Source organism: Sphaerodactylus townsendi, linkage group LG02, assembly GCF_021028975.2.
Source record: "Sphaerodactylus townsendi isolate TG3544 linkage group LG02, MPM_Stown_v2.3, whole genome shotgun sequence".
Classification (NCBI taxonomy): domain Eukaryota; kingdom Metazoa; phylum Chordata; class Lepidosauria; order Squamata; family Sphaerodactylidae; genus Sphaerodactylus; species Sphaerodactylus townsendi.
Window position 1 is genome coordinate 28,899,717 of NC_059426.1, and position 15,976 is coordinate 28,915,692.

A 15,976-nucleotide genomic window follows, 5' to 3' on the forward strand; every position below is an offset into this window, starting at 1 on the left:
GGTTACAAACACACTGGGATGCACTCCCTGGCCATTTAGAGGATGGTCTCGGCAGAGCAAGTGAAGATTAACTCAGTAGCTCCCTCTGTCGGCAAGGTGCCCCATTGCAGCAAGAAATAAGATTCCTTGCCTCAGTGGCCAGAATCCCTGGGTCAAAACCACTAGGGCACCGCACGTTAGAAAGCACAAACACATAATTCCTGTCTAGCAGTACAAAGCATCGTGCTGAAGTAATGAAGGCACAGCATTTGACCACGGTTTATCTCATGACCAATAATTACTTTCAGTTTTCAAACTGAGCCACTGAAGCAGAGGTAAAGGATGTTCACAGATGCCCAGTACATTCAAGACTGAGGTAAAGTTGGAAGCTATTTCTGTATGCAAGCAGCTCTTTCTAACCAATTACACTATTTTTTTAAAAAAATATATTCAGTTAGGAAACTTATGTGCTGCCTCTCCAGAGGCCTGCTCATGATAGCTTAAAAATAAAAACAGAACCAAAAAAAATCATACATTGTAAAGTCAAGCCAGTAAAAACAAGCCAACAACATATACACAGAATAAAACAACAATTGAGCACCCTAAAAAAATCCATAAAACAGGCTTCACACTAGAAATGCGCCATAAAACAACTAAAGAGATTTTTTAAATCCCTTAGTTAAAAACTTGGGGGACAAGAAATGTTTTTGCCTAGCACCTAAAAGACCCTATGGTAGCTATTAGGAGAGCCTGAAGGGCAGGACATTCTAAAGACAAGGCACCACCACTGAAAAGGCCCTAACTCTACATCACCACCTGCCTTATCCCCGGGAGCACAGACAGCTGGGCTTTAGAAGCAGATCTTAACATTTCCCACATGTGGCTTTTCTGCCATCCACCCTCTTTCTAACATATGTTAGAATATATGTGATCAAATATATACATTGATCACATGTTGTAATTTAATTTGCATTCTGAACAAAACACACATTTGTACAGCAAAATTCCATTTGTTTCTTTCTACGCTTACACATACTTAGCCACACATGTTGTGCTAAAGATTGTTGTTACCTCTGACTACAATTTTCTACCTTAGTGCAAGATAGGTGTATTTAAAGGTTAAAAAAACATGCACACATGTATCTGCTGCACACTACTCAGTGATTTATGATACTCTAATTTGGTTATTCTGACCAAAAACACCCCACATACACCATGAAATCAAATTTGTGCACAAACTTCTTAAGTGCAATTTTCATGCTGACAATCAGTACTTATTCAATTCCTGTATCATCCCCCCCCCTTTCCAGATGCTGAAATTATGTTGAATTAAACAATTGCTCACTTTTTAAATCTTTAAGAAAATTACTGTCTATACTGAATTATGGAAAACTAAAAATATCTGCTGGAAGCATATTCATTGCCAGTTTAACATCTAGAATAACATTATTATATTTGCACAATAAACGGCAAAATATATTGAGAAGCTTTCCTTTTTGTTTATTTTTCCAATTATTTTTCCTCCACCATTCATTATATGATAAAAAAAACTAAGAAAGCAAATGTAAAATAGTCAAATTCCTACTAGAACGCAGGATAAACACACACGAGTGCCAAGTGAAGAATCCCCTCTCAAAGAGTCATACAGCCTCAGTCATCTATTTTGCATTACCTTCTATTCCTTTTCCAAATGTGAAAAGGCTAAGAGTTAACATTTAAAAAAAACACAACACCTCGGCCTCCCAACACATCATAAGAAAACCTTTAACACTCACACTGTAGTGTCCTCATCAGTCGAACCCAGGAAACTGCTCTAAGGATACATTTTAGTTTTGCTCTCCATCCTCCGTTGCTCTTAGCGGTGTGACTGTTCAGGCACATGGTCAAGTTGCACTCCAGTTCTCCCTTAGTGATGTATGAGAGGCGAGCCCTGCTGATTTATCTCCTCTGTTCTGCAGCAGAGTGCCGTTAATGTTTCTGCCTCTGCATCCTACCTTTGCTCAAGCAGAAAGGCTCTGCATTATCACTGGCAATCCGAATTAAATGGCTAATGTAGCATAGACACACACACACACACCCCCCCCCGCTCCTAACCACCACCAGAGAAACAATCGCTAGGCAGCTACAGATACAAGAATAACATTCTGCTTAAATGTTATTGACTGTCTACGGTCCAATTTCCCTGCCGGGAAGAGTAACCAAAGCAGGTGCCCTCCTGTAAATAAGACTGCCATCGTTCAGAGGTCTGTTTGTGATTTATTTTTCTTCGATGTATTTATCTGTTGAACAGATGGTCACAGTCAGAGAAACTGCTGGCAGGGAATCGGGAATTTTATAGTTTGTAACCCACCGTTAATGGGCAACGCGCAAATGTTTATTATTTGCTCAAAGTAGTAATGTTTGGGGAATGGAAGGCAAAAATGGGACAAGCATTAACGCATTTAACATCCATTAATGGCCATGAACAAGTTACATTAGTGGCTCAGAAGCATTTAATTACACTACACAGCATGGGTGGGTCATGTGGTCTCTCGCACTCAGATCCTGCCTTCTCTTCCATCTCATTTTGGAGCATCCGACTTTTGAAGCGTTCTGTAAGTCACTCCTTGGGCCGGCTATTTTAACACTTGTGCCTCAGAGAGATGCCAAGAACTCGGCTGGCCAATTAACAAGGAACACACTAAACGGATTTCTGTTATGTTGCTCTGCAATTTTTTCTAGTAATCAAGGAGTGTCTTAGTAATAAGCAGCCATATTTTATTCATGGCATTTTCAAGCCAAGACACCATGAGATAAAAACAGTTTTAAATTTTCATAAGCACTTTTGAAAGCTCTGAAGAAACAGAAAATGCCCAGGAGCATTTATTCATTAAAAATCTGAACAGGCTGACAAGTTTGCCCATTGCCAAAATCAATTTGCATCAACCTGTTCACTAGTTTGATGTGTGTTCCCCCACATCCCACTACGCCCCCCCCCCCGAGTATAGGGAAACTTTTGCTGTTAGCCTCAAGCCTAAAGAAAGAAACCTGCTCTTCGAATGATAGAAAACGTAGCAGATATTTAAGATTTCAGTTGAAAACTTTTATTGATTCACTTCAAAGAATACAGAAGTAAACCAAGATTGATGCTACTTTGATCTAAAATTATTTTGTGCATAAAGTGCCATCAAGTTGCAGCTATAATTATTAGGAGGATAAATAATATCACATGGAAAATATGTGCCCAAAATACTGAAATAAATAAAACACTCCACACAGAATTCCTGAATGAAGTTATTTTCCAAATGTTCCTTCGCTTTCGACAATTTTTGTAAACCCTTTAGCCCATTCAAACAGTAATAGTAACATCTTTGATACTGGAGTTGAAAGACATTTCATGAACATTTAGCAGGGCTTGTTCCTTTGATGATATTATCCATTCAGTCGTTCTCGACCCTTGGCGACTCGATATTCAAGCTCTTTCCACGTTTTTCGATTAAGTACTGCTTCCTTCAGCTGGTTGATGCCCATGCCTGTATCAGCTTTTATGGTATCCAGCCATCGTATTCTTTGGCGTCCAGGTCTTCTCCCGCCACTGACAAGTCCGAGCATCATAGATTTTTCTAGCGAATGTGATTGCATCACATGACCAAAGTATGTAAGTCTGAGCCCGGTTATTTTCCCTTCTAGTGATGTGTCTGGTTTTATGCAGCTCAAGACTACTGCGTTTGTCACCCTAGCTGTCCGTGGTATGCATAGTAGCTTTCGCCAACACCACAACTCGAACGTGTCTATTCTTCTTCTTCTGTGGGCTTTCTTTGTAGTCCAGCTTTCACACCCATACATGGCTATGGGGAAGATGATGGCTTGGACTAGCCTGCGCTTGTTCCTTTACCACTGGACGAAGGAATCTTCTTCATTTGTAGATTCTAGCAACGCTGCATACTTGTCAAAGGTAACCAGCTATTACTGCAGTGTAGATGTTACAGCATTGTTATTCAAAAAGAGAATAGGTTTAGCCACTTGCAATTATTATTATTGTTGTTGCTGTTATTGTTATTATTTCTGCTCTTGCAAATAAAGTATCATAGCGTCACGGGTGAGCTGCCAAGAAAGCCAAGGAGGCGGGGCATAGTTAGCAAAGAAGGACTGAGGGCTGGCCATGACACATAGGATCTCTAATGACTACAAGCAAATGGCAAGATCTTTCTTTCTCCCTGTTTTATAACCCCTTTAAAGATGAGCCATTATAGTGGGAACAGCCCAGCAGGTGCCCAATGGTTCATATGAAATTCCCCTGCCCAATTTGTTTTGGCCAAGGCTTCCTTACTAAAAATAAGAAACAATCAATTTTTTAAATAGGTTTTGTCTGTATCTAATTGATGTACAAATGCATCAGGAGTCATCTCTAATGTGAGCCTGAACTGCCTTATCTGTTCAGAAGTCATCTGATATTAGCATGCTTGAAATATAAAGGACAATCTTGCGCTGAGTAACTTCCAGTTTAGGTCCGCTGAAATCAATGAGCTTAGACCGGAACAGGTCTGTATAGGATCATTATGAGTTGGAAGCGACTTGACAGCACTTAATACACACATGTTCAGCACAGGTTGGATCAGGCAAACATTTTACCACACAGTTACACTATTATGACTCAGAATAGCCTGCTTAGAAGGAGAAGAAGAGAAGAGTTTGGATTTATATCCCCCCTTTCTCTCCTGCAAGAGACTCAAAGGGGTTTTCAATCTCCTTGCCCTTCCCCCCTCACAACAAACACCCTGTGAGGTGGGTGGGGTTGAGAGAGCTCCGAGAAGCTGTGACTAGCCCAAGGTCACCCAGCTGGCGTGTGTGGGAGTGTACAGGCTAATCTGAATTCCCCAGATAAGCCTCCACAGCTCAGGCGGCAGAGCCGGGAATCAAACCCGGTTCCTCCATATTAGATACACGAGCTCTTAACCTCCTACGCCACTGCTGCTTACCAATTGGCGAGATGCTACTGCCAACCAGAGATTTCCCCGTACCATTTTTGTCATATGTATGAGTTTGCAAACGTCACACATTACAAGACTGTGTGCTATTTACTAAAGCACGAAAGAAGGAGGTCAGACATTTCCAAGAAGTGGACACCACAACAGCCACACGTGGGGGGGGGAGGGGTGTCACCAGGAAAAAGAACTGATAGTTCCTCCGGATCTCCTCAGCCACATGGCCTTGTTCTAAACCCTGGTTTTTTCACATGACCGTGCCATTTGCATTTTTTGTTAAGTGGAACTGTGAGAGGTTTTAGAGAAAAAGAACCTTTCAAAACGTTGATCTAGGACAGTGACAGGCAAACAAGCAGCCCACACATCCCACAGTGCAGCGTATTTCCTCATATGATCAAATTAACATTCCAAGCGTGCAAACCGAACAGATCCTGAATTTGGCAGGCAAAGAAATGGTCACACAGCTTTAACTTTAAACACTCAAAACACTCACCCAGTTTGCAATCAACCCCACGTTGCTCATGCACAACCGCACCAGGGTCAGGCCTCATACAAAGCAAGTGAGGCAAACTGATGACCAGGTGGCAGCGTCACAACTTTTGAGAAGCCGGAAACTTTAAGCAATGGCATGAAAACATAGAAGCTGACTTGCGAGCTGTGAGTTGTAAACAAAATCAGCTTTGCTCCACACTCTAGCCTGCACTGGCTTACTTAAAGTCAATTTGGTAATCTGAATTTGGCCATCGTCCAAGATGACCGAATGCAGTTGGGGAACGAAAATGCACATTAGAGATGGGGAGAACTCAAGGAACAAGCAACTCTAAATAACTACATGAGCTGAAAGGAAAACAGAACCACTACACGCCGTGAAGCTGCAGCTGCATAATTGATGCTTTGTTGGTCTTTCATGGTGCAAAGATAAAATAGTGAGTTGACAAGCAGGTTTCTTTTTTAAACCTCGTGAAGTCAGATTTGTAATCTCAGGAATCTAATCACTTATTTAGTAAACGCTTGTGGCTAGTCATAGTATAGCTAGTCATAGTCATGTGAGCTAGTCATAGCTCACTGCCAGGCAGTACAAGTGAGCAGCAGTGGCGTAGTGGTTAAGAGCAGGTTTATTCTAATCTGGAGGAACTGGGTTTGATTCCCAGCTCTGCCGTTTGAGCTGTGGAGGCTTATCTGGGGAATTCAGATTAGCCTGTGCACTCCCACACACACCAGCTTTGTGACCTTGGGCTAGTCACAGTTCTTCTGAACTCTCTCAGCCCCACCTACCTCACAGGGTGTTTGTTGTGAGGGGGGAAGGGCAAGGAAATTGTAAGCCCCTTTGAGTCTCCTACAGGAGAGAAAGGGGGGATATAAATCCAAACTCCTCCTCCTCTCCTTCTCCTCCTCCTCCTCCTCTCTACCAGATAACAGGTCTTCCTGAAGGGCTGTCACATAGACGAGGACAAAGACTCATTCTCAACTGACCCTGATCTAACAGGTTTCTGTGGGAATTTACAGGAGAAAACACTCCAGTGATGAGAACAGTTTGAAAATAGAACATAATGCTTGGCAGGAGAAGCTCCAACTGTGGAGACCTTCAAGCAAAGGTTGAACTGCCACCTGTTGAGAATCATCTAACTTTTGTGATGTCGTGTGCTGGATAGAAGGTTACATTAGATAGCCTGTAAGGCTCCTCACAACATGAAGACTGACTCATGTGACAAGAGTCACAAGATTTATTGTGGCTTGTTGTTCAAAAGGCAACCGGACATCAAATTTCCACATAAAGGCAGAGGGATGATCTGGTTACCCACAAAACCAGACATGTGGTCATGATCCATTGGGGAAATGTCCTATATAAGCACAACTGAAATGAATGAGCTCTTGCACAGCGCTCACCCACAATAGTGGTGCTCAGGAAGGACAAACCTTACTCGTGAATTGGCCATGACAAAGCAATCGGGATGCTTCAGCTCGAATTCGATACTCATAATCCACCTAAGAGCCCACAAGTCAACAAACCACTGTGTGTCAGTTTGTACTAATAAGCAATAGCAAGCACACCTGCTTCATGCAGAACTAAGCACCTCTATTATGTTTGCTCAGATATGCGGCCTGCCGGCAACAGTCTTGGCCAAGCATTATTTCCCATACCAAATGCTTGCTTTGTTCGGATCATAATAGGCAACACCACAAAATGCCCTACCAGTCAACCTCTTCAGTCAGTAATAGCCATGATGCATATTGGAGGGAGTGCAATGTAGTCATGGTGATAAGCATGGACAGCTTTAAAAAGGGGATTAGACAAATTCATGGAGCACATGTCCATCAGTGGCTACTAGTCATTGTGACTAAAGGGACACTCCACATTCAGAGGTAGATTGTGGGGAAAACATGGGCATCTGGAGGCAGTTTCCCCCTGGTGAGCACACTCCCAGCCTGGAGCTGGCATCCCGATCGGCCATGCCAAGTGCATGAGACGTCCTCGTGGCCCCCCCATCTCCCCTGGGCGAATGTGTATTCCGGACCAACTCGTGACTCTGAGTCACTCCTGGCTCGCTGTGGCTATGTGCACCTCTCCGGTAGCGATGTTGCAACCTTTGACTGAAGACCCTGTTCTTCCATTGTCTTGCTTCCCCACAAACCCCTTAAATAAACGGGTGTCAGGAGCTCCAGAGATCAGAGCCTCTCTCACCGAACTGCATTATCTCGTCTCCGTCTCCGTTCGTCTCACAACAGTAGATAACCCCTGAACACCAGCACTAAGGAGGCAACACTGGCAGATGGCCTTAGCTTCCATGTCTAATTGTTGGCCCCTCGTAGTAACTGGCTGGCCACTGTGTGAGACAGGATGCTGGACCAGAAGGGTCAATGATGTGATCCAGCTCTTCTTACTTAACTCTTCAAACAAACAGTAAATGTTTATCACTTCAAACAGAAGCTTGCTGGACAATGCATTTTGAAGTTCTAAAAGCTTTATGATTAGGCCATTTAAATTTATTTGCATTAATAATTATTCCTTTTTTATGTAACTCAGAAAAACCGGTTTGTTCTCACTGAAGAAAAGGTATGTGCAACTTCAACATCTACCTCCTAAAATATATTTAACCACATAAAGGACATACCTTTTTTAAACACTTTAATTCATTTGAAATTCTACCACCACCACCAAACATAACACCATTTGGCTAAGGATGGTGCCGCTCCAGTCCCACACTGCCCCCTCCAAAGGGCTTTCCCATGGTATAGGACAGGGGTAGGGAACCTGCGGCTCTCCAGATGTTCAGGAACTACAATTCCCATCAGCCCCTTCCTGCATGGCCAATTGGCCATGCAGGAGGGGAGCTTAATGAAAACAACAGACCCTGAACATCTGGAAAGCCGTGCTGAGTTCTGTATAGAGAAGAGCTCTATGGAGACGTAGAGACCACCCATGTTGCCGGGCGCACACCTGTGGGGCGCCCAGCAGGATCCTGCCCCTCCCTCGGCCACCCCCCCACCGCCGCTGCCACCTGCTGGCTAGTCAGCCAGCCAACCCCGTCACTCACTCTTTACTTTCCCCGCAGGCTCTGAGGCTCAGCTTCAGGGAAGCTGCCGCTCGGGCAGCCCGTCTCTATGACTTTCTTAAAAGGGCAATGCTCCAAAGATTGCTCCATTCCCCAGCCCACCCTCAGTGTTCTGCATTGGCAGACCTGAGCAACAGCTTCTGGATCAGGCGCTGCAGAGATGTATGGTGCCCAGCTGCCGGGGTAAGTACCCCCCTCACCAGTGCATTTGCCCCTTGCACTGGTGGGGTGGGCACCCATGTTGGTGCAGGGGTGCGCCAGCTCCAGAGGGAGATTCACTCACTCACTCACTCACTCACTCACTCACTCACTCACTCACTCACTCACTCACTCACTCACTCACTCACTCACTCACTCACTCACTCACTCACTCACTCACTCACACACACACACACACACACACACACACACACACACTAGATTGGGCTGCCTGACTTACTAATACTAGGTGCTAACCATGCACAGGAAACAAAGCTGATGTTCTTATTTATTTGTACCATTTTATCCTGGCCTTTCCCTAAGAAATATAGTTGGTTATGCATCACCTTTTATGCTCACAACCATCCTGCCAGGGAGTTTAGGATGAGAGAGTGTAGCTTGCCAACAATCACCAGAGAGATTCATATCTGAGCATTTGAACCTGTGCACTTAATCCAAGTCCACAACAAAACCAAAATGGCTTTCAGACTCATCCATATAAAAATATATTAGAATTCCCAATGTAATGGAAGGGTGTATTGGGTTGTTAATTATGTAACCCTTCTCAGTTGATCTGACCTGCAATAGAAGGAAGGCCTACAACTCCACTGAGAGAATTACTTACTTTTTATAGGCCCAAATTGAGGAAAAACCCATCCTGAGCCCCTCGGGGGAGGGCGGCCAATAAATCCAATTAAACAAACAAACAAACAAAACCAGAGTCCAACTGTGAGATGCCACATAATGCCTCCAAAAAAACCCACGCCATTTTACAATTATTATGTAAATCACAGCCACTGTTATTCGAGCTGTAATAACAACAGCTAAAAGATTTTGTAATGAGAATCGTTCAGTCTGCCTCTCGTTAAATTCCTAATTAATTATTAAAATGAGTGGGGGGGGGGGGCTTTGATATGCTGGTGAGATATAACCCCATAAGCATGATACCTAGCCGGAAATGCAAACTCATTTCGACATGCATTCAGCAGCAACCAGGAAAGGAAGACTCCCTATCTTCATTCAAGCCTCCTGTTTGCTCAAGGGTTTACATATGTGTTATGCAAATGACATACTATTACTTCAAACATGCAAATAAATTATGTACACTTGCGCAGGAAATTACTCAAGGCAATGGGTGGTAAAGCCAAACATGTTATCATCAACAGGCGACAATAACTATATTTTAATTAAGCATAACTACCCAGCTGAAGAGGGGAAAAATGAAACCCAATCAACAGCCGCAAATATATAGTAAATAACAAAAAAAAATAAACTGTTAATATTGGCAATAAAATCATATCCTTTGAAGTAGCTTTTGTCACCAATCAAATCGTTTATGTGAAAATGTATCTTGGGCATTCAAGGAACTCCATCTATCCTCTGCTTTCCTAAAAAGCTGTAGCCAGACCAGACATGCATTGATGTGTGTGCTAGCCATTAACACACAGATACATCTAAATTAAACAAGAAGTCTTGATGGAATTAGTATTCTAGGTTCTCTACTAACCTCTTTGCTGGGTGAACTGAGTGTTAAAACACCGTTCTCATTAACTATCCCATCTCCTCCTATATGGTTTGATCACTGGGCTGAATCTTTTGTTGCAATGTCCAGTTATGACACCATATGAGACAGGTGGCGTATTTGCCTGGGGACAGGGGGTACCCTCTGTCCCTGGGCGCCACTGATCTGGTCACATGGGGGGCACAAAATTAGCCCCCCACATGACCAGGAAGATGGCAAAGCAGCAGGAAGTCCTGCTGCCTTGTCGTGTTCTGGAGCTCTTAGCCCTGCCCATGTCATCATCGACCCCCCCCCCAAGCCTCACCCCCTCCCGGCTGCCGGCTCCCCCCCAAGCCCCGCCTCTGAGTCGGCAGCCAGCAGTCCTTTCTGCCCTTTCTGGGGAGGGTAGAAACAACTGGAAGGCTCCGTGCTGGGGCCTTTGCTTTTATAAGCTCGGGGGCTTAGACACAATTGGGACATCAATTACTACAGGTAGTGTGGTTCTACTACCCTTCAGCAAACAAATCAATGGTAAAATGTATTCATTTTTTCCTTCCATTGACCAACGCTCTCAACTGAGAAATGCTACGGAGGGGCAGAAGCTCAGGGGTCTTTGCTTTGCATACTGAAGGTTCCAGGTTCAATCCCTGACACAACCAGTTAAATTGAGTGGGAGCAGAAAAATCTCTGCTTGAAATCCTGCAGAGCTGCTGCCAATCTGAGTGGATCAGGGGTCTGCAACCTGTGGCTCTCCAGATGTTCATGGACTACAAATCCCATCAGCCCCTGCCAGCATGACCCTTGAACATCTCTGTAGTCCATGAACATCTGGAGAGCTGCAGGTTGCAGACCCCTGGAGTAGACAGTACTGGCAATGATAGACTAATGGTCTGACGCTGTACGAGGTGGGTTCAGGAGTTCATGTCCTTTGAATGCTATAATGAAAGCTGAGGCGACACTCCTTGTTTTGAAGCGATGCTGTCTCTGCTGGCATTCCATTAGCAATACTGGCATTATGTAAACATCCTTTCATTGCCTCACAAAGGCACTGTGAGTCAAGGCTGAAGACGACAGCACCACATTACAATTTCTACTTATCCTATGGCTCGCTGTTGCATAAGCAACCATTTCATGAACTTCGTTAAGGAGTTTCAGAAGCAAATTGTGGCCAGTCAATGTAATCAGAGGGATGAAGAGCGCTACTTGGAACTGGAGTACGCAATGCCGTTGCCATAGCAATGCTGTTGAAAACAACTTTCCCTCCACTTATCGTCCCCAGAAGCAAAGGAGCACTCCTAATTGACTAGATGATGGCCTCACACTGATGACTCCCACTTCAGGAGGGCTATGGACAACCACTGTGGTGTAATGGATAGACTACGAATGGAGAGACCCAGGTTTGAATCCCCACTCTGCCACGGAAATTTGCTGGGTGAATTTGGGCCAGTCACACGCGATCATTTCTACCCTCACAGGGTTGCTTCTGTGAGTATAGAATGGAGGAGAAGAAAATAATGTTAGCAACGTTAGGTCTTTGTGAGTGTCAGTGAAGTAAATAAAAATAAATGGAGACTCACAGAATTGACAGCTTCAATCTCTTCTATGCATAACAGCCCAGGTGAAATAATGCCCAATGAGCCAGTCCACAACTGCAGCGCATGCTTTCGAAAGCCCTGTTAACAGCTCATTCATAACCCATGAGAGTATGTAGCTCCAAGGGAGCTGAGGGAGTGCGCATCGGGCATGCACTCCTGTGGGAGTGTGTATGAGGACGTCCGAGGCGTTCCAGGGCGGGATGGGGTGGAGGATGCCCCAGTGCACCGGGTGCCTTTCCCCCTTGCTACACCTCTGCATAACCGCCTCCAAAAGCAAGAGAGTTGCAGTTTGTGATAAGCGAACTCTTCCTGGTTCAAGGAGACTCAGCACAATCAGTAGCCGTGCCTGCATTGTCTAAATAAAATTGAAAACTATTGTGGCTCATTGTAGCACCAGCTGTGAAATGTACACCCTGTTAGGCTCAGAATGCACCCTGGGCATATGGTTTTCCCAGGGTACCTGATAACCATTCTAAGGATTCAGATGCCTTGGGGAAGTTACATGTTGCAGAGACCCTTGCACTGGGCGTGATGCTAATGCAGTGCTCCTAGGCAGAAAGGGGGGTTCTTTTCAGCTCAGATTACAACTTGAAACAGAGAAGAACCACTGGGAATATGGCATCTGCCACACGAAGGAGAAGAGTTTTACAAACCGCTGAGGGTTGTTGTTTTTTTTTACAATGAGTCAGGTAATGCCGGACTTTCAATAACTTTTCAATAACTTTTAAGAAATTGTTCCTACTGCCAACTCTCTCTATGGATTATGTCAAAGAGAAATGAAAGGCTTTGGTCTTGACAAAGACAGTATTTTACTTGTTTACAATTTAACCTCTTAGGGCCAAAGCAGAGATGATATGAAGAGTTCCAGGACCCAAACTGGAACAGGACCACAAGAAAAGGGGGAGTTTCACTGCTTCCACACATTCCACGCCATTTTTTCAATCTTGTATCAGTGCCTGCATGTTTCCCTAATAGTTCAAAGAGTGGTTCCAGGGTCCATTTTGGATAGGCAAAGCAGGAGCAGGGGAAGGGTTAAATTCTCCTAGCCCTGGGCTCACACCTGCTTAATTACTAAATTTTTTAAATGCTGGAAGGGGGAGGTGGAGAGCTGAGCAGAGAAGGTGAGCATGGTAGCAAGCCACAGGGTGCAGACCAGGACTGGAGTCCGCTGGAGATGCTCTCATATCTGTTCACACACGATTTGCAGGTTCTCCTTGTTGGAAGTGAAGGACTTTATGGTGTTTCCTGCCTCGGGGACAGAGGAGGACTTATCAGTGAGTCAGATAGCTAGAGGGTGTCAGGATTCCAGACACCTTTCTCTACCACTCTGACACTATCCCTTTGATGTGTAGATTGCTATTCTCAGAGAACTTCCTTCCTTCCTGTTTCTTCTCCTCTCTCCACCATTCTTACTCACACCTTCCATCTTGCACCATGTGTACAGAGGGATGCAGACAGCATATCTCACCATCCAGCAAGATAGATTAGAATAGAGAACCTATCTCTTCACTTTTCTATCCAGAGTGGAGCTCACCAATAGACTCCTCCTATTTTTAGTTAGAAACTATGAATTGACTCTGAGTTTTCTTTATTGCCAGCACACATACGCACGCCTGGGGAAGCTCTGCTGTGCTTTGCCTCAGCTCATTCTGCTTGTAATGCAAATTCTCTCTTACCAGAGAGAATTACTAACACTCCTCAATTACTAACACTACTCAATTCCTCTGCATGCAGTGGCCAGTTCAGATTGTGTTAGTGCTACACATGAAGAAAGGGTTTCAGCTTTCCTGTGTCCTATTCACACCACTTTGGGTTAACTGGAGAAAACTATATGTACATTCATACATTTCTCCAATCAGCCAAAAAGGACCTTTTAGGATCAGGAAAATCAATTAATTGAGAAATGGATATACTGATTAAGTATTAGTTTCAATGTCAACATATCTACTACATACTCTGCTTAATTATGCCCTGCTCCATAGCTCCAAGGGGGTGGGGAGGACACACCGAGGCAATGAGCCCATGTGGGGGGTGTGGGTGAGGGCATTCTGGGGTCGGGGCGTGGCATTCCGGGGGCATTCTGGGGTTGGGCGGGGGCGGAGGACGCACTGGTGCACCAAGTGCTTTTCCCCATTGCTACACCTTTGCCCTGCTCAGAAGCTTTCAGGATGAATACTTTTTCTAACACCTTAGAATATTGTTCTAGAGCCCTTTGCCTTCCTTACCTCTGCTGAGGTGAAATGACCCTAAATGACAAATTGGTATACAAAATATGAATTGTGGAATGTGGAATAGTATAGTATGTGCAGCCCAATCTTGTGAAATTTCAGAAGTTAAGCAGGGTTGATACTTGAATGAGAGACCCCCAAGGAAGACTTTGCAGAGGAAGGCAATCACAAACCACCTCTGCTTAATCACTTGCCTCGAAGACCTTATGGGGTTGCCATAATTCAAATGAAACTTGATGGCACTTTACATACATACAAACTGCAGACTTTCTCCAGGTTTATAATTTCAACTTTTGACTTTTTCTAATGATAGAGTATCCCCAGATCTGGTTGCAAGCAGTATGACCGAGGAAAGAAATTGATCCTCCTTTGCAGACAAGCCTTGCTACCCCAGAAAATAAGGATATATATATATGTAATGAAGAACAAATATTCAGGAGTCACACTGTCAAATTGGGAGAAATTTCACGCATACAGAATTATGCACTTTCAATCCACTTTGCAGCTGGATTTCACTGTGAGAAATAGCAAAATCCACTTGCAAACAATTGTGAAAGTGGAATGAAAGTGCATTATTCTGCATGTGCGAAAGTGCCCAAAGCGTACATGGGGGAAATTGCTGTTTATGGACATTGATAAGCTAAACATTTTTTTAAAAAAAAAAAAATCAAAGCAGCTTAGCATCATTTTTACTAACATGTATATTAATGCTGAAGGTGGGAAGCAGCAGCACAAATACATAGTTACGTAATTTAAAGGTCACTTGAATGCATATTTTAAAAATTAGTCAGGATGGTTTCAAAATTTGTATGGGGGCGAGGGAGAATTCCTGTGAAAGTTCTTCACAGGAAATGAAAGACACAAGTTCCAAATTGCCGTTCTATAAAATAGTGACGAGGAAATAAAGAAAAGGGAATATGGTATGGAAGAAGGTCCTGTTGAGTAACTACTACTTTAGCTCAGTGGTGGGATCCAAAAATTTTAGTGACAGGTTCCCATGGTGGTGGGATTCAAACTGTGGCGTAGCGCCAATGGGGCTGGGCGTGGCACAATGGGGGCGTGGCCAGGCATTCCTGGGGTGGGGCATTCCTGGGCGTTTCCTGCCGAAGGACCGGCGCAGCGGCTGCGTCCTTGCCACAGCCGCTGCGCCGGTCCTTCGGCAGGAAATGAATGCACGCAGGCGCAGGCTGCCACGCACGCCGGTGCACCTCCTGCTAGAATGCTTCAAGTTCTGTGCGCTACTGCTGAGAGGAGGGGCGTAACTAAGGCAAAAATCACGTGGCAAAATCACCAATTAGTAACCCTCTCTCGGCACACACAAATAATTAGTAACCTACTCTCGGGAACCTGTGAGAACCTGCTGGATCCCACTTCTGCTTTAGCTGCTGGGTCCTATTTTAACATGATTTTGTTGAGTTCCATCTGAAGGGAACTGCACAGGTACTAGACTTCATATTCTGGAAAGAGAATTCTAATACAGTTCCAGCATTTCACTATCATAACAACTGATCCAATAATTCCAAAGTTATTCAAAACAAATCTTCCCAGCAGCCCTACTTTAGGCATCACAGAACTGAAAAAGCCTAGACTGCAATTGATATATTTAACAATGAAGTTACATTACTGCTCAGAAAACAGTTGTCAAAATTTTGTGTATTTCAGGAAAGCAGTATGTATTCCATAGAATTCTGGGGATGGAAGGAAATACATGACTATCTGGTCCAACTTCCTGCTCTGCGCAGGAAATCCAAATCAAAAGCATTCCCACCTCCTCCATTCATCATATTATCTTTGGATTTTGCTGCATGTGTGGACCAGGCCTAATTGAAGTTATCATCAGAGCACTGAAGAGCGTATATTCTGTTTCAAAAGATTACACTTTTTTACACATACTTATAACTTTTCTCATTTGACATATACCTACTTGCTCACATGTATAAATTTCCTACCAGATAAT

General features: G+C 44.0%; 1 protein-coding gene across 4 annotated transcripts in view; it reads right to left on the minus strand.

Annotated features, from left to right (window-relative positions):
• Positions 1 to 15,976, minus strand: part of RAPGEF4 (Rap guanine nucleotide exchange factor 4) — a 206,971-nt gene that overhangs the window by 132,565 nt on the left and 58,430 nt on the right. The window contains exon 1 of one of the 4 annotated variants that reach the window (XM_048484160.1): positions 1,755 to 2,153. The exons of the other annotated variants lie outside the window; for them this stretch is intronic. The gene's annotated coding sequence lies outside the window, so the exon portion shown is untranslated. Of the gene's footprint in view, positions 1 to 1,754; positions 2,154 to 15,976 lie in introns of those variants that run through there. 4 annotated transcript variants of the gene reach the window in all.